Here is a 27364-nt window from a genome sequence, read left to right on the forward strand (position 1 = left end):
ACACACACAGATACAGAGGGAGAGAGACACACACAGATACAGAGAGAGACACGCACACAGATACAGAGAGAGACACGCACACAGATACAGAGAGAGAGAGACACACACACAGAAAGAGACACACACAGACACAGAGAGAGCCAGACAGAGATACTGAGAGTGAGACAGATACAGAGAGACACAGTTACAGACAGAGAGACACAGATAGAGAGAGACACAGATAGAGAGAGAGGGACAGACAGACAGACAGATAGAGAGACGCAGATACAGAGAGAGAAACAGATAAACAGAGAGGGAGAGAGAGGCACACACACCCAGAGACAGAGAGATACCCACCCAGAGAGAGAGAAAGAGACAGAGTGAGACACAGAGAGTGAAAGAGAGAGATGCAGAGAGAGTGTCACACATAGAGAGAGAGAGAGAGAGAGACAGACAGACAGACAGACAGGGAGAGACAGAGAGAGAGAGAGAGAGAGACACACAGATACAGAGAGAGACACACACAGATACAGAGAGAGACACACACAGATACAGAGAGAGACACACACACAGAAAGAGACACACAGGCACAGAGAGAGACAGACAGAGATGCTGAGAGTGAGACAGATACAGAGAGAGAGACACACACACAGATACAGAGTGAAAGGGGGAGACACAGATACAGACAGAGAGACACAGATAGAGAGAGAGGGACAGACAGACAGACAGATAGAGAGACGCAGATACAGAGAGAGAAACAGATAAACAGAGAGGGAGAGAGAGACACACACACCCAGAGACAGAGAGATACCCACCCAGAGAGAGAGAAAGAGACAGAGTGAGACACAGAGAGTGAAAGAGAGAGATGCAGAGAGAGAGTGTCACACATAGAGAGACAGAGAGAGGGTGACAGAGAGAGAGACAGACAGGGAGAGAGAGAGAGAGAGACAGAGAGAAAGAGAGAGACACACACAGATGCAGAGATGGAGACATACAGATAAGGGTGAGAGACACACAGATACATAGAGAGAGACAGACACAGATACAGAGAGAGACACACACAGATGCGGTGAGACACACATAGAGACGCAGAGAGAGAGACACACACACACGCACAGATACAGAGAGAGAGACACACACACAGATACAGAGAGACACACACAGAGACGCAGAGAGAGAGAGATACACACAGATACAGAGACACACACAGAGACGCAGAGAGAGAGACACACACACACATAGATACAGAGAGAGAGACACACACACAGATACAGAGAGACACACATAGAGACGCAGAGAGAGAGAGATACACACAGATACAGAGACACACACAGAGACGCAGAGAGAGAGACACACACACACATAGATACAGAGAGAGAGACACGCACACAGATACAGAGAGACACACACACACAGATACAGAGACACAGAGAGAGAGAAGCAGAATGAGAGACAGAGAGAGACACACTCACATACACACACACACAAAGAGAGCAGCACACACACACACAAAGAGAGCAGCACACACACACACACAAAGATAGAAACACACACACACAGAGAAACACACGCACACACACAGAAACACACACATACAGAAACACACACACACACACACAGGAACGCACACACACAAACAGAGAAACACACACACACAAACAGAGAAACACACACACACACAAACAGAGAAACACACACACACAGAAACAGAGAAACACACACACAAACAGAGAAACACACACACACACACACAGAGAAACACACGCACACACACAGAAACACACACATACAGAAACACACACACACACACAGGAACGCACACACACAAACAGAGAAACACACACACACAAACAGAGAAACACACACACACAAACAGAGAAACACACACACACACAAACAGAGAAACACACACACACACAAACAGAGAAACACACACACACACACACACACAGAACGAAACACACTCACTCAAAGAGAAAGAAACACAGAAAGAGAGAAACACACGCACACACAGAGAAACACACACACACCCAAACACATGCAAAGAGAGAAACACAGACACACACAGAGCAACACACACGCACAGAAACACACGCACAAAGAGAAGGGCCTGTTTCCCAGGCTGTTTTTGTTCTTTGAAACACACACACAAAGAGAGAAACGCACGCACACACAGAAAGAGAGAAACACAGACACGCACAAAGAGAGAAACGCACGCACACACAGAAACATACGTACATACATGAAGAGAGAATCACACACAAACCCAAAGAGAGAAACACACACACATGAAGAGAAAAACACACATACACACAAAGAGAGAAACACACACACACAAAGAGAGAAACACACACACACAAAGAGAGAAACACACACACACACAAAGAGAAAAACACACACACAAAGGGAGAAACACACACACACACAAAGAGAGAAACACACACACACACAAAGAGAGAAACACACACACACAAAGCAGGAAACACACACACACACAAAGAAACACACACACACAAAGAAACACACACACACACACGCACACACAGAAACACACACACACACACAGAAACACACACACACACACAGAAACACACACACACACGCACACACAGAAACACACACACACACACAGAAACACACACACACACGCACACACAGAAACACACACACACAAAGAGGGAAACTCACACACACAGAAAGAATTACACACACACATATAGACATACAGACTAACATACAGAGAGAGGGGGTGGTGGAGGGTGAGGAGAGAAGGCAGAGAGACCAGAGGGAGGGAGAGGGTAAGTCATAAAGTCACAGATGTTTACAGCATGGAAACAGGCCCTTCGGCCCGACTTGCCCATGCTGCCCCTTTTTTAATTCCTAAGCTAATCCCAATGGCCCACATTTGGCCCATATCCCTCTGTACCCATCTTACCCATGGAACTGTCTCAATATTTTTTACAAGACAAGATTGTATCCCTCTCTACTATTACCTCTGGCAGCTTGTTCCAGACACTCACCACCCTCTGTGTGAAAAAATTGTCCCTCTGGACACTTTTGTATCTCTCCCCTCTCACCTTAAACCTGTGTCCTCTAGTTTTAGAGTCCCCTACCTTTGGGAAAAGACATTGATGTGTGTGTGTGTTTCTGTGTGTGTGTGTGCTTCTCTCTTTGTGAGTGTGTATGTGTGTGTGTGTTTCTCCCTTTGCACGTGTGTGTGTTTCTCTTTGTGTATGTGTGTGTGTTTCTGTGTCTGTTTCTCTCTTTGTGTGTGTGTGTGTGTTTCTGTGTCTGTTTCTCTCTTTGTGTGTGTGTGTGTGTGTTTCTGTGTATGTTTCTCTCTTTGTGTGTGTGTGTTTCTGTGTATGTTTCTCTCTTTGTGTGTGTGTGTGTGTTTCTGTGTATGTTTCTCTCTTTGCGTGTGTGTGTGTTTCTCTCCTTGTGTCTGTGTGTTTCTCTCTTTGTGTGTGTTTCTGTGTGTGTGTGTGTGGCTCTGTGTGTGTGTTTCTCTCTTTGTGTGTGTGTGTGTGTTTCTCTCTCTTTAACTGTGTGTATTTCTGTCTGTGTGTGTGTGTGTTGCTCTGTGTGTGTTAGTCTGCGTTGCTCTGTGTGTATGTTTCTGTATTTGTGTGTGTGTGTATCTCTCTTTGTATGTGTTTGTGTGTGTGTGTTTCTTTCTCTTTGTGTGTGTTTCCCTTTGTGTGTCTGTGTTTCTGTGTGTGTGTGTGTGTGTGTGTGTGTGTGTTTCTCTCAGTGTGTGTGTGTGTGTGTGTGTGTGTGCGCGCGAAGGGCTAGATGGCCTACTCCTGCTCCTATTTCTTATGTTCTTTTGTACACAGCTCCAGGGACACACAAAGAGAGAAACATACACACAAAGCGAGAAACACACACACGCACAGAGCGAGAAACACACACACGCACAGAGCGAGAAACACACACAGAGCAACACACACACACAGGAACACACAGTCAAAAGAGAAACACACAAACACAAAAAGAAAAACACACACACACGCAGCGGCAAATACACATACACACACACACAAAGCGAGAAACACACACACACAAAGCAGGAAACACACACACACACGCACACACACACACACACACACACAAAGAGGGAAACTCACACACACAGAAAGAATTACACACACACATATAGACGTACAGACTAACATACAGAGAGAGGGGGTGGTGGAGGGTGAGGAGAGAAGGCAGAGAGACCAGAGGGAGGGAGAGGGTAAGTCATAAAGTCACAGAGGTTTACAGCATGGAGACAGGCCCTTCGGCCCGACTTGCCCATGCTGCCCCTTTTTTAACTCCTAAGCTAATCCCAATGGCCCACATTTGGCCCATATCCCTCTGTACCCATCTTACCCATGGAACTGTCTCAATATTTTTTACAAGACAAGATTGTATCCCTCTCTACTATAGAACATAGAACATAGAACATAGAACATTACAGCGCGGAACAGGCCCTTCGGCCCACAATGTTGCGCCGACCAGTCTTATTTTTAAAAAAAAACATTGACCCACTAATCTAAACCACTCCCTTTTCGTCCATAAACCTATCCACAGATCTCTTAAACGCCCCCAAACTAGGCGCATTTACAACTGCGGCAGGCAGGGCATTCCAGTCCCTCACCACCCTCTGGGTAAAGAACCTGCCCCTGACATCCGTCCTATAACTACCACCCCTTAATTTAAAGCCATGCCCCCTCGTGCTAGATTTCTCCATCCGAGGAAACAGGCTATCACCATCCACCCTATCTAAACCTCTAATCATCTTATATGTTTCTATAAGATCCCCTATTACCTCTGGCAGCTTGTTCCAGACACTCACCACCCTCTGTGTGAAAAAATTGTCCCTCTGGACACTTTTGTATCTCTCCCCTCTCACCTTAAACCTGTGTCCTCTAGTTTTAGACTCCCCTACCTTTGGGACAAGATATTGGCGTGTGTGTGTGTGTGTTTCTCTCTTTGTGTGTGTGTTTCTCTCTTTGTGTGTGCGAGTGTGTTTCTCTTTGTGTGTGTGTGTTTCTCTGTATGTGTGTGTGTGTTTCTCGTTGTGTGTGTTTCTCTCTGTGTGTATTTCTGTGTGTGTGTGTGTTTCTCTCTTTGTGTGCGTGTTTGTTTGTGTCTGTGTTTCTCTTGGTGTGTTTCTGTGTGTGTGTGACTGTGTGTGTGTGTGTTTCTGTCTTTGTGTGTGTGTTTCTCTCTTTGTATATGAGTGTGTTTCAGTGTGTCTATGTGTGTATGTTTCTCTCTTTGTGTATGTGTTTCTCTGTATGTGCATGTGTTTCTCTTTCTCTCACTCTCTGTTTCTGTGTGTGTGTGTTTCTCTTTGTGTGTGTGTGTTTTTCTGTGTGTGTGTGTTTGTGCTTCTCTCTTTGTGTGTGTGTGTGCATTTTCTCCTTGTGTATCTGTGTTTCTCTCTTTGTGTGTGTGTGTGGTTTCTTTTTGTGTAGCTGTGTTTCTCTGTGTGTGTGTTTCTCTCTCTCTCGCTCTCTGTGTTTCTGTGTGTGTGTGTTTCTGTGTTTGTGATTCTGTCTTTGTGTGTGTGTGTTTCGGTGTGTGTGTGTGTGTTTGTTTCTCTCTTTGTGCGTCACTTTCTCTCTTTGTGTATGTGTGTTTCTCTCTTTGTGTGTGTTTCTCTCTTTGTGTATGTGTGTGTTTCTCTCTTTGTGTGTGTGTGTGTTTCTCTCTTTGTCTGTGCGTCAGTTTCTGTGTGTGTGTGTGTGTGCACTTCTCTCTTTGTTTGTGTGTTTCTGTGTGTGTGATTCTCTCGTGTGTGTGTGTTTTTTCTCTCTTTGTGTGCATCTGTGTTTCTCTCTTTGTATGTGTGTGTGTTTCTCTCCTTGTGTGTGTGTGTGTGTGTGTGTGTGTGTGTGTGCGAAGGGCTAGATGGCCTACCCCTGCTCCTATTTCTTATGTTCTTGTGTACACAGCTCCAGGGACCCGGGTTCGATTCCCAGCTTGGGTCACTGTCTGTGTGGAGTCTGTATGTTCTCCCCGTGTCTGGGTGGGTTTCCTCCGGGTGCTCCGGTTTCCTCCCACAATCTGAAAGACCTGCTGGTTAGGGTGTATTGACCCTGCTAAATTCTCCCTCAGTGTAACCCGAACCGGCGCCGGAGTGTGGGGACTAGGGGATTTTCACAGTAACTTTATTCCAGTGTTAATGTGAACCTACTTGTGACACTAATAAATAAGCTTTATAGAAAAGAAACTTTCTATCTTTGATAGAGAGGTTCAGGTGATTCCATTCCATATCTTCCTGCTTTGGGGAAATGGGAGTTCTCTTTACATTTACAAGGACACAGGGAGGGAGATGTTTGAACGGAGATTCAGCTTTTTGGATGATTAAAGTGTCAATTTGTTTCCAGAAGCTGATAACAGGGATTGTCCCGAGAGATTGAATTGTTTCAGTAATGTCTACGTCTCCAATACTTCAGACAGAGGAAGGAAGCAATATACAAAAGGAAAGATTGGGGGAATCACTACATTGAAGGTGTGAGCTCTCATCACTCTCTGTCTGCTTTGGTTTTGTAATCTTTACATTTTTAAACACTGAAACCTCTTGTCCTTGTTGGGAATCTCACTGCGGTTTGGGAAAAGCAAACACTGATCCCACACTAAACCCACCCCGAACACAGGACTGAGCAGAGAGTGTGAAATGGAACTGCTGTCAGACTGGGTTATTTTTATAGATGGATAAGAAACATTCCTCCATTTTCAAACCTTTCTCCTGTTTCTGTAGCGTTTCGGGCTCCCCTGTGTCCCTGTCTCTCCGTCTCTGGGGCAATTTAGCATGGACAATCCCCCCAACCTTCATAACTTGGGACACTTGAGGGGCAATTTCGGAATACAGAGACACAGATACAGAGAGAGAGAGACAGAGACACAAAGATACAGAGAGAGAGAGACACAGATACAGAGTGACACACATATACAGACAGAAAGAGAGAAACACAGGGAGAAATACAGTGACAGACACACAGACGTGGAAACAGAGAGACACAGAGAGAAATACAGAGAGAGACACACAGATACAGAGACACAGTGATACAGAGACAGAGACAAACAGATACAGAGAAAAATACAGTGAGGGACACATATATAAAGAAACACACAGATACAGAGAGACAAAGTGACAAAGAGAGAGAGACACACACAGAGACAGAGAGAGACACACAACAGAGTGTGAGAGAGACACAGACACTGATAGAGAGACAGACAGACAGATACAGAGAGAGAGAGAGACAATACAGATACAGAGAAAGACAGACAGACAGAGACGGACACAGATACAGAGAGAGACACACACACAGATACAGAGGGAGAGAGACACACACAGAAAGAGACACACACAGACACAGAGAGAGTCAGACAGAGATGCTGAGAGTGAGACAGATACAGAGAGACACAGTTACAGACAGAGAGACACAGATAGAGAGAGAGGGACAGACAGACAGACAGACAGATAGAGAGACGCAGATACAGAGAGAGAAACAGATAAACAGAGAGGGAGAGAGAGGCACACACACCCAGAGACAGAGAGATACCCACCCAGAGAGAGAGAAAGAGACTGAGTGAGACACAGAGAGTGAAAGAGAGAGATGCAGAGAGAGTGTCACACATAGAGAGAGAGAGAGAGAGAGACAGACAGACAGGGAGAGACAGAGAGAGAGAGAGAGAGAGACACACAGATACAGAGAGAGACACACACAGATACAGAGAGAGACACACACACAGAAAGAGACACACAGGCACAGAGAGAGACAGACAGAGATGCTGAGAGTGAGACAGATACAGAGAGAGAGACACACACACACAGATACAGAGTGAAAGGGGGAGACACAGATACAGACAGAGAGACACAGATAGAGAGAGAGGGACAGACAGACAGACAGATAGAGAGACGCAGATACAGAGAGAGAAACAGATAAACAGAGAGGGAGAGAGAGACACACACACCCAGAGGCAGAGAGATACCCACCCAGAGAGAGAGAAAGAGACAGAGTGAGACACAGAGAGTGAAAGAGAGAGATGCAGAGACAGAGTGTCACACATAGAGAGACAGAGAGAGGGTGACAGAGAGAGAGACAGACAGGGAGAGAGAGAGAGAGAGAGAGACAGAGAGAAAGAGAGAGACACACACAGATGCAGAGATGGAGACATACAGATAAGGGTGAGAGACACACAGATACATAGAGAGAGACAGACACAGATACAGAGAGAGACACACACAGATGCGGTGAGACACACATAGAGACGCAGAGAGAGAGACACACACACACGCACAGATACAGAGAGAGAGACACACACACAGATACAGAGAGACACACACAGAGACGCAGAGAGAGAGAGATACACACAGATACAGAGACACACACAGAGACGCAGAGAGAGAGACACACACACACATAGATACAGAGAGAGAGACACGCACACAGATACAGAGACACAGAGAGAGAGAAGCAGAATGAGAGACAGAGAGAGACACACTCACATACACACACACACAAAGAGAGAATCACACACACACACAAAGAGAGCAGCACACACACACACACAAAGATAGAAACACACACACACAGAGAAACACACACACACACACACACACAGAAACACACACATACAGAAACACACACACACACACAGGAACGCACACACACAAACAGAGAAACACACACACACAAACAGAGAAACACACACACACACAAACAGAGAAACACACACACACACAAACAGAGAAACACACACACACAGAAACAGAGAAACACACACACAAACAGAGAAACACACACACACACACAAACAGAGAAACACACACACACACACACACACACAGAGAAACACACTCACTCAAAGAGAAAGAAACACAGAAAGAGAGAAACACACGCACACACAGAGAAACACACACACACCCAAACACATGCAAAGAGAGAAACACAGACACACACAGAGCAACACACACGCACAGAAACACACGCACAAAGAGAAGGGCCTGTTTCCCAGGCTGTTTTTGTTCTTTGAAACACACACACAAAGAGAGAAACACACACACACACAAAGAGAGAAACACACACACACAAAGAGAGAAACACACACACACAAAGAGAGAAACACACACACACAAAGAGAGAAACACACACACACAAAGAGAGAAACACACACACACACAAAGAGAGAAACACACATACACACAAAGAGAGAAACACACACACACAAAGAGAGAAACACACACACACACAAAGAGAGAAACACACACACACACAAAGAGAGAAACACACACACACAAAGAGAGAAACACACACACACACAAAGAGAGAAACACACACACACAAAGAGAGCAACACACACACACACAAAGAGAGAAACACACACACACAAAGAGAGCAACACACACACACACAAAGAGAAAAACACACACACACAAAGAGAGAAACACACACACACAAAGAGAGAAACACACACACACACAAAGAGAAAAACACACACACAAAGGGAGAAACACACACACACACAAAGAGAGAAACACACACACACACAAAGAGAGAAAAACACACACACACAAAGAGAAAAACACACACACACAAAGAGAGAAACACACACACACACAAAGAGAAAAACACACACACACACAAAGAGAAAAACACACACACACAAAGAGAGAAACACACACACACAAAGAGAGAAACACACACACACAAAGAGAGAAACACACACACACACAAAGAGAAAAACACACACACAAAGGGAGAAACACACACACACACAAAGAGAGAAACACACACACACACAAAGAGAGAAACACACACACACACACAAAGAGAGAAACACACACACACACAAAGAGAGAAACACACACACACAAAGAAACACACACACACAAAGAAACACACACACACACACGCACACACAGAAACACACACACACACAGAAACACACACACACACACAGAAACACACACACACACGCACACACAGAAACACACACACACACACACACGCACACACAGAAACACACACACACAAAGAGGGAAACTCACACACACAGAAAGAATTACACACACACATATAGACATACAGACTAACATACAGAGAGAGGGGGTGGTGGAGGGTGAGGAGAGATGGCAGAGAGACCAGAGGGAGGGAGAGGGTAAGTCACAGATGTTTACAGCATGGAAACAGGCCCTTCGGCCCGACTTGCCCATGCTGCCCCTTTTTTAATTCCTAAGCTAATCCCAATGGCCCACATTTGGCCCATTTGTCCTCTAGTTTTAGAGTCCCCTACCTTTGGGAAAAGACATTGATGTGTGTGTGTGTTTCTGTGTGTGTGTGTGCTTCTCTCTTTGTGAGTGTGTATGTGTGTGTGTGTTTCTCCCTTTGCACGTGTGTGTGTTTCTCTTTGTGTATGTGTGTGTGTTTCTGTGTCTGTTTCTCTCTTTGTGTGTGTGTGTGTGTTTCTGTGTCTGTTTCTCTCTTTGTGTGTGTGTGTGTGTTTCTGTGTATGTTTCTCTCTTTGTGTGTGTGTGTGTGTTTCTGTGTATGTTTCTCTCTTTGTGTGTGTGTGTGTGTTTCTGTGTATGTTTCTCTCTTTGCGTGTGTGTGTGTTTCTGTGTATGTTTCTCTCTTTGCGTGTGTGTGTGTTTCTCTCCTTGTGTCTGTGTGTTTCTCTCTTTGTGTGTGTTTTTCTGTGTGTGTGTGTCTCTGTGTGTGTGTTTCTGTGTGTGTGTGTGTGGCTCTGTGTGTGTGTTTCTCTCTTTGTGTGTGTGTGTGTGTTTCTCTCTCTTTAACTGTGTGTATTTCTGTCTGTGTGTGTGTGTGTTGCTCTGTGTGTGTTAGTCTGCGTTGCTCTGTGTGTATGTTTCTGTATTTGTGTGTGTGTGTATCTCTCTTTGTATGTGTTTGTGTGTGTGTGTTTCTTTCTCTTTGTGTGTCTGTGTTTCTGTGTGTGTGTGTGTGTGTGTGTGTGTGTGTGTTTCTCTCAGTGTGTGTGTGTGTGTGTGTGTGTGCGCGAAGGGCTAGATGGCCTACTCCTGCTCCTATTTCTTATGTTCTTTTGTACACAGCTCCAGGGACACACAAAGAGAGAAACATACACACAAAGCGAGAAACACACACACGCACAGAGCGAGAAACACACACACGCACAGAGCGAGAAACACGCACACGCACAGAGCGAGAAACACACACACACACACAGAGCGAGAAACACGCACAGAGCAACACACACACACAGGAACACACAGTCAAAAGAGAAACACACAAACACAAAAAGAAAAACACACACACACACACACGCAGCGGCAAATACACATACACACACACACAAAGCGAGAAACACACACACACAAAGCAGGAAACACACACACGCACACACAGAAACACACACACACAAAGAGGGAAACTCACACACACAGAAAGAATTACACACACACATATAGACGTACAGACTAACATACAGAGAGAGGGGGTGGTGGAGGGTGAGGAGAGAAGGCAGAGAGACCAGAGGGAGGGAGAGGGTAAGTCACAAAGTCACAGAGGTTTACAGCATGGAGACAGGCCCTTCGGCCCGACTTGCCCATGCTGCCCCTTTTTTAATTCCTAAGCTAATCCCAATGGCCCACATTTGGCCCATATCCATCTGTACCCATCTTACCCATGGAACTGTCTCAATATTTTTTAGAAGACAAGATTGTATCCCTCTCTACTATTACCTCTGGCAGCTTGATCCGGACACTCACCACCCTCTGTGTGAAAAAATTGTCCCTCTGGACACTTTTGTATCTCTCCCCTCTCACCTTAAACCTGTGCCCTCTAGTTTTAGACTCCCCTACCTTTGGGACAAGATATTGGCGTGTGTGTGTGTGTGTGTTTCTCTCTTTGTGTGTGTGTTTCTCTCTTTGTGTGTGCGAGTGTGCTTCTCTCTTTGTGAGTGTGTGTGTGTTTCTCTTTGTGTCTGTGTGTTTCTCTGTATGTGTGTGTGTGTTTCTCGTTGTGTGTGTTTCTCTCTGTGTGTATTTCTGTGTGTGTGTGTGTTTCTCTCTTTGTGTGCGTGTTTGTTTGTGTCTGTGTTTCTCTTGGTGTGTTTCTGTGTGTGTGTGTTTCTGTCTTTGTGTGTGTGTTTCTCTCTTTGTATATGAGTGTGTTTCAGTGTGTCTATGTGTGTATGTTTCTCTCTTTGTGTATGTGTTTCTCTGTATGTGCATGTGTTTCTCTTTCTCTCACTCTCTGTTTCTGTGTGTGTGTGTTTCTCTTTGTGTGTGTGTGTTTTTCTGTGTGTGTGTGTTTGTGCTTCTCTCTTTGTGTGTGTGTGTGCATTTTCTCCTTGTGTATCTGTGTTTCTCTCTTTGTGTGTGTGTGTGGTTTCTTTTTGTGTAGCTGTGTTTCTCTGTGTGTGTGTTTCTCTCTCTCTCGCTCTCTGTGTTTCTGTGTGTGTGTGTTTCTGTGTTGGTGATTCTGTCTTTGTGTGTGTGTGTGTTTCGGTGTGTGTGTGTGTTTGTTTCTCTCTTTGTGCGTCACTTTCTCTCTTTGTGTATGTGTGTTTCTCTCTTTGTGTGTGTTTCTCTCTTTGTCTGTGCGTCAGTTTCTGTGTGTGTTTGTGTGTGTGTGTGCGCTTCTCTCTTTGTTTGTGTGTTTCTGTGTGTGTGATTCTCTCGTGTGTGTGTGTTTTTTCTCTCTTTGTGTGCATCTGTGTTTCTCTCTTTGTATGTGTGTGTGTTTCTCTCCTTGTGTGTGTGTGTGTGTGTGTGTGTGTTTCTCTGTGTGTGTGTGTGTGTGTGAGTGTGCGAAGGGCTAGATGGCCTACTCCTGCTCCTATTTCTTATGTTCTTGTGTACACAGCTCCAGGGACCTGGGTTCGATTCCCAGCTTGGGTCACTGTCTGTGTGGAGTCTGTATGTTCTCCCCGTGTCTGGGTGGGTTTCCTCCGGGTGCTCTGGTTTCCTCCCACAATCTGAAAGACCTGCTGGTTAGGGTGTATTGACCCTGCTAAATTCTCCCTCAGTGTAACCCGAACAGGCGCCGGAGTGTGGGGACTAGGGGATTTTCACAGTAACTTTATTCCAGTGTTAATGTGAACCTACTTGTGACACTAATAAATAAACTTTATAGAAAAGAAACTTTCTATCTTTGATAGAGAGGTTCAGGTGATTCCATTCCATATCTTCCTGCTTTGGGGAAATGGGAGTTCTCTTTACATTTACAAGGACACAGGGAGGGAGATGTTTGAATGGAGATTCAGCTTTTTGGATGATTAAAGTGTCAATTTGTTTCCAGAAGCTGATAACAGGGATTGTCCCGAGAGATTGAATTGTTTCAGTAATGTCTACGTCTCCAATACTTCAAACAGAGGAAGGAAGCAATATACAAAAGGAAAGATTGGGGGAATCACTACATTGAAGGTGTGAGGTCTCATCACTCTCTGTCTGCTTTGGTTTTGTAATCTTTACATTTTTAAACACTGAAACCTCTTGTCCTTGTTGGGAATCTGACTGCGGTTTGGGAAAAGCAAACACTGATCCCACACTAAACCCCCCCCAACACAGGACTGAGCAGAGAGTGTGAAATGGAACTGCTGTCAGAGTGGGTTATTTTTATAGATGGATAAGAAACATTCCTCCATTTTCAAACCTTTCTCCTGTTTCTGTAGCGTTTCGGGCTCCCCTGTGTCCCTGTCTCTCCATCTCTGGGGCAACTTGGAACATTAAGGGGCAACTTAGAAATACAGAGAGACACAGATACAGAGACAGACTGATACAGAGACAGACTGATACAGAGATACAGAGATACACAGATACAGAAAGACACAGATACAGAGAGACACAGATACAGAGACAGACACACAGATACAGAGACACACAGATACAGATACAGAGAGACACAGATACACAGATACAGAAAGACACATATACAGAGATAGACACATACAGATAAAGAGAGACACAGATACAGAGACAGAGAGATACAGAGAGAGACAGATACAGAGAGACACACAGATACAGAGAGACACACAGATACAGAGAGAGAAACACAGATACAGAGAGACACACAGATACAGAGAGACACACAGATACAGAGAGAGAAACACAGATACAGAAAGACACACAGATACAGAGAGACACACAGATACAGAGAGAGACAGATACAGAGACACACATACAGAGAGAAACACAGATACAGAGAAAGACACAGATACAGAGAGAGACACACAGACACAGATACAGAGAGAGACAGATACAGAGACACACACAGATACAGAGAGAGACAGATACAGAGACACACACAGATACAGAGAGACACACAGATACAGAGACACACACAGATACAGAGAGACACAGATACAGAGAGACACAGATACAGAGAGACATACAGATACAGAGAAAGACACAGATACAGAGAGAAACACAGATACAGAGAGACACACAGATACAGAGAGAGACACAGATACAGAGAGAGACAGATACAGAGAGAGACAGATACAGAGACACACACAGATACAGAGAGACACAGATACAGAGAGAAACACAGATACAGAGAGAGAGAGATACAGAGAGAGACAGATACAAAGAGAGACAGATACAGAGAGACACAGATACAGAGAGATACAGATACAGAGAGACACAGATACAGAGAGACACAGATACAGAGAGACACAGAGACACACACATAGATAGACAGATACAGAGAGAGAGAGAAAGACACACACAGAGATAGAGAGAGAGAGAGAAACACAGATAGAGGGAGAGTCACAGAGAGAGAGAGAGAGAGACTCACACAAACACAGAGTGAGACATACAGATACAGAGACAGGCACAGATAGAGAGGGAGAGAACGAAACAGATACAGAGAGAGGGACAGATGGAGACACAGAGAGCGAAAGAGGGAGAGACACAGAAAGAGAGAGAGAGAGAAATGGAGAGACATAGACAGAGAGAGATAGAGAGAGAGACACACACAAAGAGAGAGATAGAGATAGATAGACAGACGGAGAGAAATGCAGGGAGAGACATAGAGAGAGACAGGGACTGAGAAAGACATAGAGAGAGGGACACACATACAGATACAGAGTGAGACATACAGATACAGAGAGAGAGAGAGAGGGAGAGAAAAACTCAGATAGAGAAAGACACAGATGGATAGAAAGAGAAAGGGAGACACACACACAGATCCAGTGAGACAAACAGAGATACAGAAAGAGACACACACCGTTAGAGAGAGAGACACACACAAAGATAGAGAGAGACACACTTAGATAGAGAGAGACACAGACAGAAAAAGAGATACAAATAGAGAGAGAGATGCACACACAGATAGAGAGAGACACACTTAGATAAAGAGAGAGAGACACAGACAGAAAAAGAGATACACACACAGATACAAAGGGAGAGAGACTCACAGATACACAGAGGCAGATACAGATAGAGAGAATGAGAAACACAATAGAGAGAGACAGATATAGATACAGGTAGAGAGAGAGATACACGCACAGATACAGAGTGAGACATACAGATACAGAGACAGAGATACAGACAGACACAGAGAGAGAGAGAGATACACACATACAGAGAGAGACAGATGCAGAGAGAGACACACAGATGCAGAGAGAGAGACACACACATACAGATAGGGGGAGAGAGAGATGCAGATACAGAAAGATAGAGACACACACAAAGAGAGAGACAGATGCAGAGAGAGAGAGAGATGCAGAGAGAGAGAGATAGAGAGAGAGAGAAAGAGAGACACAGAAATACAGAGAGACAGAGAGAGACAGACAGACAGATAGAGAGAGACAGATATATAGAGAGAGTGTTTGATAAGGTTCCCCACGGTAAGATACTGTAGAAAATACGCAGACATGGGATTGAGGGTGATTTAGCAGTTTGGATCAGGAATTGGCTCGCTGATAAAAGACACTGATAGCACAACACTGAGGGCTGAAGGGCCTGTACTGTGCTGTAATGTTCTATGTTCTATGAGAGAGAGAGACGTACACAGACAGAGAGGGAGAGAGGGTGTGAGACAGTGTGTGTCTGTGTGTGTGTGTGCGAGAGAGTGTGTGTGTGAGGGAGAGTGTGTGTGAGGGAGGTCATGTGAGAGAGGGTGTGTGTGTGTTAGAGAGTGTGTGAGAGAGAGAATGTGTATGTGAGAGAGAGTGTGTGTGTGTTAGAGTTTGTGGAAGAGTGCTTGTGTGAGTGAGAATGTGTTTGAGAGAGAGTGTACATTTGTGTGTGTGTGAGAGAAAGTGTGTGTGTGTGAGAGAGAGCACATGTGAGGGAGTGTGTGAGAAGGAGTGCGTATGTGTGCGAGAGAGAGTGTGTGTGCGCGAGAGAGAGTGTGCGCGAGAGAGAGTGTGCGCGAGAGAGAGTGTGCGCGAGAGAGTGTGTGCGCGAGAGAGAGTGTGTGCGCGAGAGAGAGTGTGTGCGCGAGAGAGAGTGTGTGTGTGACAGTGTGAGCTAATGTGTGAAAGAGTGTGTGTGTGTGTCTGTGTGTGTGTGAGAGAGAGTGTGTGAGAGAGTGAGTGTGTGGGTGAGAGTGAGAGAGAGACTGTGTGAGAAAGAGTGTGCGTGAGAAAGAGAGTGTGTGTGTGAGAGAGTGTGTGTGGGTGAAGAGAGAGAGAGTGTGTGTGTGAGAGAGTGTGTGTGGGTGAAGAGAGAGAGAGTGAGAGAGCGTGTGAGTGTGTGTGTGAGAGAGAATATGTGAGAGAGAGTGTGTGTGAGTGGGGGTGTGTGTGAGAGTGTGTGTGTGTGTCAGAGTCTGTGTGTGAGAGACAATATGCGTGCAAGAGAGAGTGTGTGCAAGGGATAAAGTGTGTGCGAGAGAGAGTGTGTTTGAGAGAGAGAGATAGAGAGTGTGTGTGTGTGTGGAGAGAGAGTGTGAGAGTGAGTGTGCGAGAGAGCGCGTGTGCGAGAGAGCGCGTGTGCGAGAGAGAGAGTGTGTGTGAGGGAGGTTGTGTGAGAGAGGGTGTGTGTGTGTGTTAGAGAGTGTGTGTGAGAGAGAGTGTGTGTGTGAGAGAGAGTGTGTGTGTGAGAGAGAGTGTGTGTGTGTGTTAGAGTTTGTGGAAGAGTGCTTGTGTGAGTGAGAATGTGTTTGAGAGAGAGTGCACATTTGTGTGTGTGTGAGAGAAAGTGTGTGTGTGTGAGAGAGAGCACATGTGAGGGAGTGTGTGAGAAGGAGTGCGTATGTGTGCGAGAGAGTGTGCGCGAGAGAGAGTGTGCGCGAGAGAGAGTGTGTGCAGGAGAGAGTGTGTGCAGGAGAGAGTGTGTGCAGGAGAGAGTGTGTGCAGGAGAGAGTGTGTGCAGGAGAGAGTGTGTGTGTGACAGTGTGAGCTAATGTGTGAAAGAGTGTGTGTGTGTGTGTCTGTGTGTGTGTGAGAGAGTGTGTGAGAGAGTGAGTGTGTGGGTGAGAGAGAGACTGTGTGAGAAAGAGTGTGTGTGAGAAAGAGAGTGCGTGTGTGAGAGTGTGTGTGGGTGAAGAGAGAGAGAGTGTGTGTGTGAGAGTGTGTGTGTGGGTGAAGAGAGAGAGAGTGTGTGTGTGAGAGAGAGTGAGAGACCGTGTGAGTGTGTGTGTGAGAGAGAATATGTGAGAGAGAGTGTGTGTGAGTGGGAGTGTGTGTGAGAGTGTGTGTGTGTGTCAGAGTCTGTGTGTGAGAGACAATATGTGTGCGAGAGAGAGTGTGTGCAAGGGATAAAGTGTGTGCGAGAGAGAGTGTGTTTGGGAGAGAGAGATAGAGAGTGTGTGTGTGTGTGTGTGGAGAGAGAGTGTGAGAGTGAGTGTGCGAGAGAGCACGTGTGCGAGAGAGCGCGTGTGTGTGAGAGAGACAGAGTGTGTAATGTGTGTAAGACTGAGTAAGTGTACAAGAGTGAGTGAGTGCGGGTGGGAAAGTGCAGGAGTGTTAACTTTAAGTTTATTTACAAGTGTCACAAACAGGCTGACATTAACACGGCAATGAAGTTACTGTGAAAATCCCCTAGTCCTGATATCCGAGGATTTCAGTGTAAAATCCCATTGCAGATCCCGGGATAAGAATGGGATGTGATTTTGCCTGGATTCAGTAATTAGTGACTACATATCTCACAGGGAGAGAAATAAAACAATTTTTTTCCCCCAATTGATAGGGGAGAGCTGAGTGGACAGAACTGGTCTGAGAGAGGGGGGGGGGCCAGTCCTTTGGAAATGGGGGCTGTGTTCAACTCCTATTCTTTCCCTGTCTTCAGCAGGCTGGGGACAGGAATTGTGAGCAGAGAGAGAGAGGGGGGGGGGGGGGGCAGATAGACAGACAGACACTGGCACAATCTCCAACCCACTCACTCACACCTCCCCATTCCCCTCCCCACTCCACTCACTGGGGTTGTGGGGACCGGCTACAAGGATTTTCGGGGCTGGTGTGTGGGGAATGTGGTCGGGGGGGGGTGCTCGAAATGGACCAACGCCACCTACCGGAATGTGGGGGGGGTGGGGGTGGGACTATGAAACTAATCGAAAGACAGGGGGTGACAGAATCCATTTCCACCCCTGCATTAACACATCAAGAGTCAGTCTGACATTGCCCCAAACTCCCCTGGGGTTGTGGGGTGGGGAAAATTAGCATCTCATTAGAGAGACAGACATTGCAAACATGTCAGAGACTCGGTGGGGGGGGGGGGGGGTTTGTATCCAGCTCACTCAGGATAAATGGGAGTCTGAGAGCTCTCAGTCCCCACACCAATAATCCCCCTGTACTGGAAACAGTCCCACTCTGATTCAGTGTGTGTGTGTGTGTGTGTCTCAATCCGCTTTTGAACCTGCACTTTGCTTGTGTGGATATGATGCTGAATGGACTTGAATGGAAATGCTGGAACTCTGCGCTCTGAGAATTTGTGTGTTTTATTCTGAAAATGGCCTCATGTGTTTTTTTTCCTCTCTCTTTATAACCAATTTCTCTCTTTTTTTCTCCCTGAGGAATTTTGAAAGCTGGGGACGTGTCGATGATCCGAAGGACGGGAATGTGTGTGTGACGGGGGACGAGGGAGAGGAGCATCTTCCAGAGGGAGGGCTGACTGAGGTCTGTCCCCCAGCTTCACCCCGGGCTGGGGGGGGTGAGCTGTGTCTGTTTCTGACCCTGATCCAGATTTAATGTTTAATATCAGAGGCAGTGAGATCTGAATGGGAGTGGGATAGAGAGACAGAGAGAAACACACAGGGAGGGAACTGTCCCAATCTTTCTTACTCTCTGTTTCACAACGCACTTGTTGTGTTTGGATGGTTCTGAGAGGTTGTGTCACTGAGAGGGGAGATCCTGGGGGTCTCGCTGTGCTTTTTAATCGAAATATTTTCTTGTATTTTAATTATTTTCTCTCTCTTTTCCCCATGAATTAATATTACTGAGAGACAGTGTAACTGAGAAGGGGGAATCCTGGGCTCTCGTGCTGTTTAATTTAAACATTTTCTGCTATTTTAATATATTTCTCTCCCTTTTCCCCATGAATTAATATTGAGATTTTACTGAGAGACAGTGTAACTGAGAAGGGGGGAATCCTGGGTCCTCGTGCTGTTTAATTTAAACCTGTTCTTGTATTTTAATGAATGATTTTCTCCTCTCCCCAGGGATTTGAATTGTGAAGATTGCAATGGGACTGGGAATCCTTGGACAAGGGGCTTTTCTCCAGAGGAGGATGGATGGACTGAGTCCTGTTCTATCGGCCACACGTGAGTTGTTGTCTCTTTATTATCCCCGATCCAGGTTTAATTTTAATCTCACTTCCTGGGATGAACCAGTTCTGGTTAGATTGTGGGGTGTGGGGTGGGGGCTGGAGTTTAAAACCCTGGGGATAAAATATCCCGGCTTTGTAATTAGTCACTAACACATTAACCCTTTGGTGGTTGGCAAAGATTAAATTAAATATCTGTAAAATGAAACTGTTTAAAAGTTTGCTTTAAATCTAAAATAACAGGGGTGGGAGGCAGAGCGCTGTTCCTAATTGTTAAATAAAACTCACATAGGCCTTTACAATTTAGTTCTCAGATCTTCAGACTTTTATTCCATCCTCTCCACCGCTTTTCCCCCATTCTGTCTATTTTCTCCCTGCTTTCTCTCTCTCTCCATTTCCTTCCTCTATCTGCCTCTCTTTTACATTCCCTCTCTCTCCCTCTGTTTTCCCAGAAATTAATATCTCGTTAGACAATCTCTCAGTAAATTTGAGAAGGGGGAATCCTGGGCTCTTGTGCTGTTTAATTTAAAAATGTTCTTTTATTTTAATATATTTCTGTTTCTTCCCCCAAGAATTAATCTGCAGATGTTACTGAGACAGGGAGAAGCCTGGGTTTCTGTGCTATTTAATTTAAACCATTTCTTGTATTCAATTAAATTTCTCTCTCTTTCCCCAAAGAACTTATGTCTAGTTAGACAATCTCTCTGTAAGATCTGAGAAGGGGGGAATCCTGGGTCCTTGTGCTGTTTAATTTAAACCTGTTCTTGTATTTTAATGAATGATTTTCTCCTCTCCCCAGGGATTTGAATTGTGAAGACTGCAATGGGACTGGGAATCCTTGGACAAGGGGCTTTTCTCCAGAGGACGATGGATAGACTGAGTCCTGTTCTATCGGCCACACGTGAGTTGTTGTCTCTTTATTATCCCCGATCCAGGTTTAATTTTAATCTCACTTCCTGGGATGAACCAGTTCTGGTTAGATTGTGGGGTGTGGGGTGGGGGCTGGAGTTTAAAACCCTGGGGTTAAAATATCCCGGCTTTGTAATTAGTCACAAACACATTAACCCTTTGGTGGTTGGCAGAGAGTGAATTATTGATGAAACTGTGTGTAAGTTTGTTTTCAATCTAAAATAACAGGGGTGGGAGACAGAGCGCTGTTCCTAATTGTTAAATAAAACTCAGAGGTCTTTACAATTCAGTTTCCAAAAGTTCAGATTTCCATTCCATCCTCTCCACAGCTTTTCCCCCCATTCTGTCTATGTCTCTCTACTTACTCTCTCTCTCATTCCCTCCATTTCCCTCTCTTTTTTATTCCCTCTCTCCCAGGAATTAATATTTAGCTGAACAATCTCTCAGTAAGATCTGAGAAGGGGGGAATCCTGGGCTCTTGTGCTATTTAATTTAAACATTTTCTAGTATTTAAGTTAATTAGGTTCTCTCTCTCTTCCCAAGGAATTAAGCATTAGAATCATAGAAAAGCTACAGGACAAACAGGCCCTTCGTCCCACAATCATATCTGTACCTACTAGGCTTACCTATAACCCTCAATCCTATTAAATCCCATGTACTCATCCAGAAGTCTCTTAAAAGACCCTTAATATTAAGAAATAATATTTAGTTGGACATCTCTGGACAGTGTTAGTGAAATCTTAGAAGGGGGAATGCTGGGCTCTTGTGCGATTGAAACATTTTCTTGTATTTTAATTATTTTCTCTCTCTGTCTGTATAAACATTTCCCAAAGTAAAAAACACTCCACACAGCTGACTGTGCCTTGTGGGATCTTGCTGTGCACCACAGGGATTTTGTTTTAAAAGGGGGGGGTTTTCTCAGAGGGAGTTTAAAAACTTTCAGGGGACTGTGAGGAAGTCTCCAGACTTGGGACAACACACACACAGGGTGGGGGGTTCGAGGGGGGGTGGGCAGTGAGATATTCTGATATTCCAACAAGGGCCAGAGGTCTGAGTGTTGAAACATATGAAACTGTTCAAACAGAGACAGGCAGAAAGCCCTGAGGGTTCACAGCTCCCTGGAAATGCAAAGGGAACTCCCATTGCCCCAAACAGCAGCAAGATGTGAACTGGGAACCCCTTCCCTCAGCTTGTTACACACTGACCTTTCCACAAACCCCCAACATGTTTCCAAGCACTGCCTGTAGTTTCTTCAAACTTTCTATCAAACTGTCTGTCCATTCTGCTCAATACTGACCCCCCCTCTCAATCTGGCACTGACCTGGGCTCTGAATTCACACAGAGACAGAGATAGGGTTTAAAGTTGAAAGTTTTATAACTTATTTATTACTGTCACAAGGCTGACATTAACACTGCAAAGAAGTTACAGAGAGAGAAACAGAGACATAGATAGAGAGAGAGAGAGATAAAGGGACAGAGAGGGTACTTAAAGTTTTAAAGTTTATTAGTGTCACAAGTAAGGCTCACATTAACACTGCAATGAAGTTACTGAGAGAGAGAGACAGACAGACAGAGACAGAGAGGGAGAGACAGACAGACAGGGAGGGAGACAGAGAGGGAGAGAGATGTTGGGAGACTTACCAAAGCAGTTTGTGTGTGTGAGTGTCTGCAGCTTCTGTGTCTCTGAACTTGCCGGGGTGTCAGGGAGAGAATGTCACTGTCTTCACCTCTCTCTCTGTATAAAACAATCACCAAATGACAGGACACTCAATAATGTGACCACACACAATTCAATATCAAATCTCTCTCTCTATCTATCTCTCTCTCTCCCTGTTCTCTCTCTCTCTCCCCTTGTCTCTCTCTCACCCTGTCTCTGTTTCTCTCTCCTTGTCTCTCTCTCTCACCCTGTCTCTGTTTCTCTCTCCTTGTCTCTCTCTCACCCTGTCTCTGTTTCTCGCTCCTTGTCTCTCTCTCACCCTGTCTCTGTTTCTCTCTCCTTGTCTCTCTCTCTCACCCTGTCTCTGTTTCTCTCTCTTGTCTGTTTCTCTCTCCTTGTCTCTCTCTCTCTCCCTGTCTCTGTTTCTCTCTCCTTGTCTCTCTCTCTCTCCCTGTCTCTGTTTCTCTCTCTTGTCTGTTTCTCTCTCCTTGTCTCTCTCTCACCCTGTCTCTGTTTCTCTCTCCTTGTCTCTCTCTCTCACCCTGTCTCTGTTTCTCTCTCTTGTCTGTTTCTCTCTCCTTGTCTCTCTCTCTCACCCTGTCTCTGTTTCTCTCTCTTGTCTGTTTCTCTCCCCTTGTCTCTCTCTCACCCTGTCTCTGTTTCTCTCTCTTGTCTGTTTCTCTCTCCTTGTCTCTCTCTCTCGCTCCCTGTCTCTTGTCGTAGAAACAGATGGAGACTGAGACAGGGAGGGAGGGATGGAAACAGCTGTAGGTGTGGGTTAGATGCAGGGGGAGAGACACAGGCTGTTAGAGGGAGGGGGGGCCACAGTGAGGGACAGGGGCTTCAGTTTAATTCTGAGGGTCCCGGGGGGTGGGGGTGATTTCACTGTCTCAGCCTCTCTCTCCCTCTGTATAAACACTTTTTAAAAAAAACTGAACATAGCTGACTGCACCTATGGGATCTTGCTGTGCACCACAGGGATTTTGTTTTAAAAAGTATTTGGCTTTGTTTGAAGAGGGATTTCCAGCCTTTCTGCTGATTTGGGATGATGCAGACACACACACACACACACACACAGACACACGGGGTAGTGAGTGGGGACGGGGGCTCACAGCAGGCGACAGGGTCAGGGTTGTGCGGAAGGACAGTGTCCCACCTGATTGAGGTTCAGATTGCTGCTGCTGTGGGATCTTGCTGTGCACACTCTGGGCCTTCGCCCCGCACTGCGACAGGGGACCCACACGCTTTATTTTGAAAACGAGATCCAGGCTCAGGGACCCGCAGAGTGGGGTTCAGGGGGAAAAACCCTGGAAAGGGGGTGGGGGAAATTCGAGCACTGTAATCTCTGAGGCATCGTCGGCTACGGAGCGAGTGCTGGGGAATGGGAGGGGTATAGATTGGGATTGGATGGGGCCAGCATTGAGCTGGTGGGCCGAAGGGCCTGTTTCTGTGCTGTCTGATTCCAGATTCTTTTCTCTCTGTTTTCCCAGGAATATCTATTTGGATTGGGGGGGGGGAGGGTAGAGAATTTCCCTATCTCTCCAGTGTCCTTCCCAATCCCTGCACCCCCTCCCCTCTCTCTCCCCCCACACACATTCCCATCGATATTTCATCTCTCAATAAAATGGGAAAGAAAACCCCAGTGTGAATTGTTGTCAGTTTAATTTCTGTCTCAGCCTCTCTCTGCCTCACTCTCTCTCTCTGTATAAACATTTCCCAAAGTAAAAAACACTCCGCACAGCTGACTGTGCCTTGTGGGATCTTGCTGTGCACCACAGGGATTTTGTTTTCAAAAGGGGGGGGTTTTCTCAGAGGGAGTTTAAAAACTTTCGGGGGACTGTGGGGAAGTCTCCAGACTTGGGACAACACCCACACAGGGTGGGGGGTTTGAGGGGGGGTGTGTACTGGGGGGGGTGGGCAGTGAGATATTCTGATATTCCCAACAAAGGCCAGAGATTCTGAGTGTTGAAACATATGAAACTGTTCAAACAGAGACAGGCAGAAAGCCCTGAGGGTTCACAGCTCCCTGGAAATGCAAAGGGAACTCCCATTGCCCCAAACAGCAGTAAGATGTGAACTGGGAACCCCCTTCCCTCAGCTTGTTACACACTGACCTTTCCACAAACCCCCAACATGTTTCCAAACTCTCCCTGTAGTTTCTTCAAACTTTCTATCAAACTGTCTGTCCATTCTGCTCAATACTGACCCCCCTCTCAATCTGGCACTGACCTGGGCTCTAAATTCACACAGAGACAGAGATAGGGTTTAAAGTTGAAAGTTTTATAACTTATTTATTACTGTCACAAGGCTGACATTAACACTGCAAAGAAGTTACTGAGAGAGAGAAACATAGATACAGAGACAAAAAGAGAGAGAGATAAAGGGACAGAGAGGGTACTTAAAGTTTTAAAGTTTATTAGTGTCACAAGTAAGGCTCACATTAACACTGCAATGAAGTTACTGAGAGAGAGACAGACAGACACACAGAGACATAGATAAAGAGACAGACAGACAGACAGGGAGGGAGAGAGATGTTGGGAAACTTACCAAAGCAGTTTGTGTGTGTGAGTGTCTGCAGCTTCTGTGTCTCTGAGCTTGCCGGGGTGTCAGGGAGAGAATGTCACTGTCTTCACCTCTCTCTCTGTATAAAACAATCACCAAATGACAGGACACTCAATAATGTGACCACACACAATTCATTATCAAATCTCTCTCTCTATCTATCTCTGTCTCTCCCTGTTCTCTCTCTCTCTCCCCTTGTCTCTCTCTCACCCTGTCTCTGTTTCTCTCTCTTGTCTGTTTCTCTCTCTCCTTGTCTCTCTCTCACCCTGTCTCTGTTTCTCTCTCTTGTCTGTTTCTCTCTCTCCTTGTCTCTCTCTCTCTCCCTGTCTCTGTTTCTCTCTCTTGTCTGTTTCTCTCTCCTTGTCTCTCTCTCACCCTGTCTCTGTTTCTCTCTCTTGTCTGTTTCTCTCTCTCCTTGTCTCTCTCTCTCTCCCTGTCTCTGTTTCTCTCTCTTGTCTGTTTCTCTCTCCTTGTCTCTCTCTCACCCTGTCTCTGTTTCTCTCTCTTGTCTGTTTCTCTCTCTCCTTGTCTCTCTCTCTCGCTCCCTGTCTCTTGTCGTAGAAACAGATGGAGACTGAGACAGGGAGGGAGGGAAACAGCTGTAGGTGTGGGTTAGATGCAGGGGGAGAGACACAGGCTGTTAGAGGGAGGGGGGCCACAGTTTAATTCTGAGGGTCCCGGGGGGTGGGGGTGATTTCACTGTCTCAGCCTCTCTCTCCCTCTGTATAAACATTTTTAAAAAAAACTGAACATAGCTGACTGCACCTATGGGATCTTGCTGTGCACCACAGGGATTTTGTTTTAAAAAGTATTTGGCTTTGTTTGAAGAGGGATTTCCAGCCTTTCTGCTGATTTGGGATGATGCAGACACACACACACACACACACACAGACACACGGGGTAGTGAGTGGGGACGGGGGCTCACAGCAGGCGACAGGGTCAGGGTTGTGCGGAAGGACAGTGTCCCACCTGATTGAGGTTCAGTTTGCTGCTGCTGTGGGATCTTGCTGTGCACACTCTGGGCCTTCGCCCCGCACTGCGACAGGGGACCCACACGCTTTATTTTGAAAACGAGATCCAGGCTCAGGGACCCGCAGAGTGGGGTTCAGGGGGAAAAACCCTGGAAAGGGGGTGGGGGAAATTCGAGCACTGTAATCTCTGAGGCATCGTAGGCTACGGAGCGAGTGCTGGGGAATGGGAGGGGTATAGATTGGGATTGGATGGGGCCAGCATTGAGCTGGTGGGCCGAAGGGCCTGTTTCTGTGCTGTGTGACTCCAGATTCTTTTCTCTCTGTTTTCCCAGGAATTTCTATTTGGATTGGGGGGGGGGTAGAGAATTTCCCTATCTCTCCAGTGTCCTTCCCAATCCCTGCACCCCCTCCCCTCTCTCCCCCCACACACATTCCCATCGATATTTCATCTCTCAATAAAATGGGAAAGAAAACCCCAGTGTGAATTGTTGTCAGTTTAATTTCTGTCTCAGCCTCTCTCTGCCTCTCTCTCTCTCTCTCTGTATAAACATTTCCCAAAGTAAAAAACACTCCACACAGCTGACTGTGCCTTGTGGGATCTTGCTGTGCACCAGAGGGATTTTGTTTTCAAAAGGGGGGGGGGTTTTCTCAGAGGGAGTTTAAAAACTTTCAGGGGACTGTGGGGAAGTCTCCAGACTTGGGACAACACACACACACACACAGGGTGGGGGGTTTGAGGGGGGGTGGGCAGTGAGATATTCTGATATTCCCAACAAAGGCCAGAGGTCTGAGTGTTGAAACATATGAAACTGTTCAAACAGAGACAGGCAGAAAGCCCTGAGGGTTCACAGCTCCCTGGAAATGCAAAGGGAACTCCCATTGCCCCAAACAGCAGTAAGATGTGAACTGGGAACCCCTTCCCTCAGCTTGTTACACACTCACCTTTCCACAAACCCCCAACATGTTTCCAAACTCTCCCTGTAGTTTCTTCAAACTTTCTATCAAACTGTCTGTCCATCCTGCTCAATACTGACCCCCCCTCTCAATCTGGCACTGACCTGGGCTCTAAATTCACACAGAGTCAGAGATAGGGTTTAAAGTTGAAAGTTTTATAACTTATTTATTACTGTCACAAGGCTGACATTAACACTGCAAAGAAGTTACTGAGAGAGAGAAACATAGATACAGAGACAAAAAGAGAGAGAGATAAAGGGACAGAGAGGGTACTTAAAGTTTTAAAGTTTATTAGTGTCACAAGTAAGGCTCACATTAACACTGCAATGAAGTTACTGAGAGAGAGGGAGACAGACAGACAGAGACATAGATAAAGAGACAGACAGACAGACAGGAAGGGAGAGAGATGTTGGGAGACTTACCAAAACAGTTTGTGTGTGTGAGTGTCTGCAGCTTCTGTGTCTCTGAGCTTGCCGGGGTGTCAGGGAGAGAATGTCACTGTCTTCACCTCTCTCTCTGTATAAAACAATCACCAAATGACAGGACACTCAATAATGTGACCACACACAATTCAATATCAAATCTCTCTCTCTATCTATCTCTGTCTCTCCCTGTTCTCTCTCTCTCTCCCCTTGTCTC

Source organism: Carcharhinus amblyrhynchos, unplaced genomic scaffold, assembly GCF_965287045.1.
Source record: "Carcharhinus amblyrhynchos unplaced genomic scaffold, sCarAmb.v2.hapA chromosome_105, whole genome shotgun sequence".
NCBI classification, from domain to species: domain Eukaryota; kingdom Metazoa; phylum Chordata; class Chondrichthyes; order Carcharhiniformes; family Carcharhinidae; genus Carcharhinus; species Carcharhinus amblyrhynchos.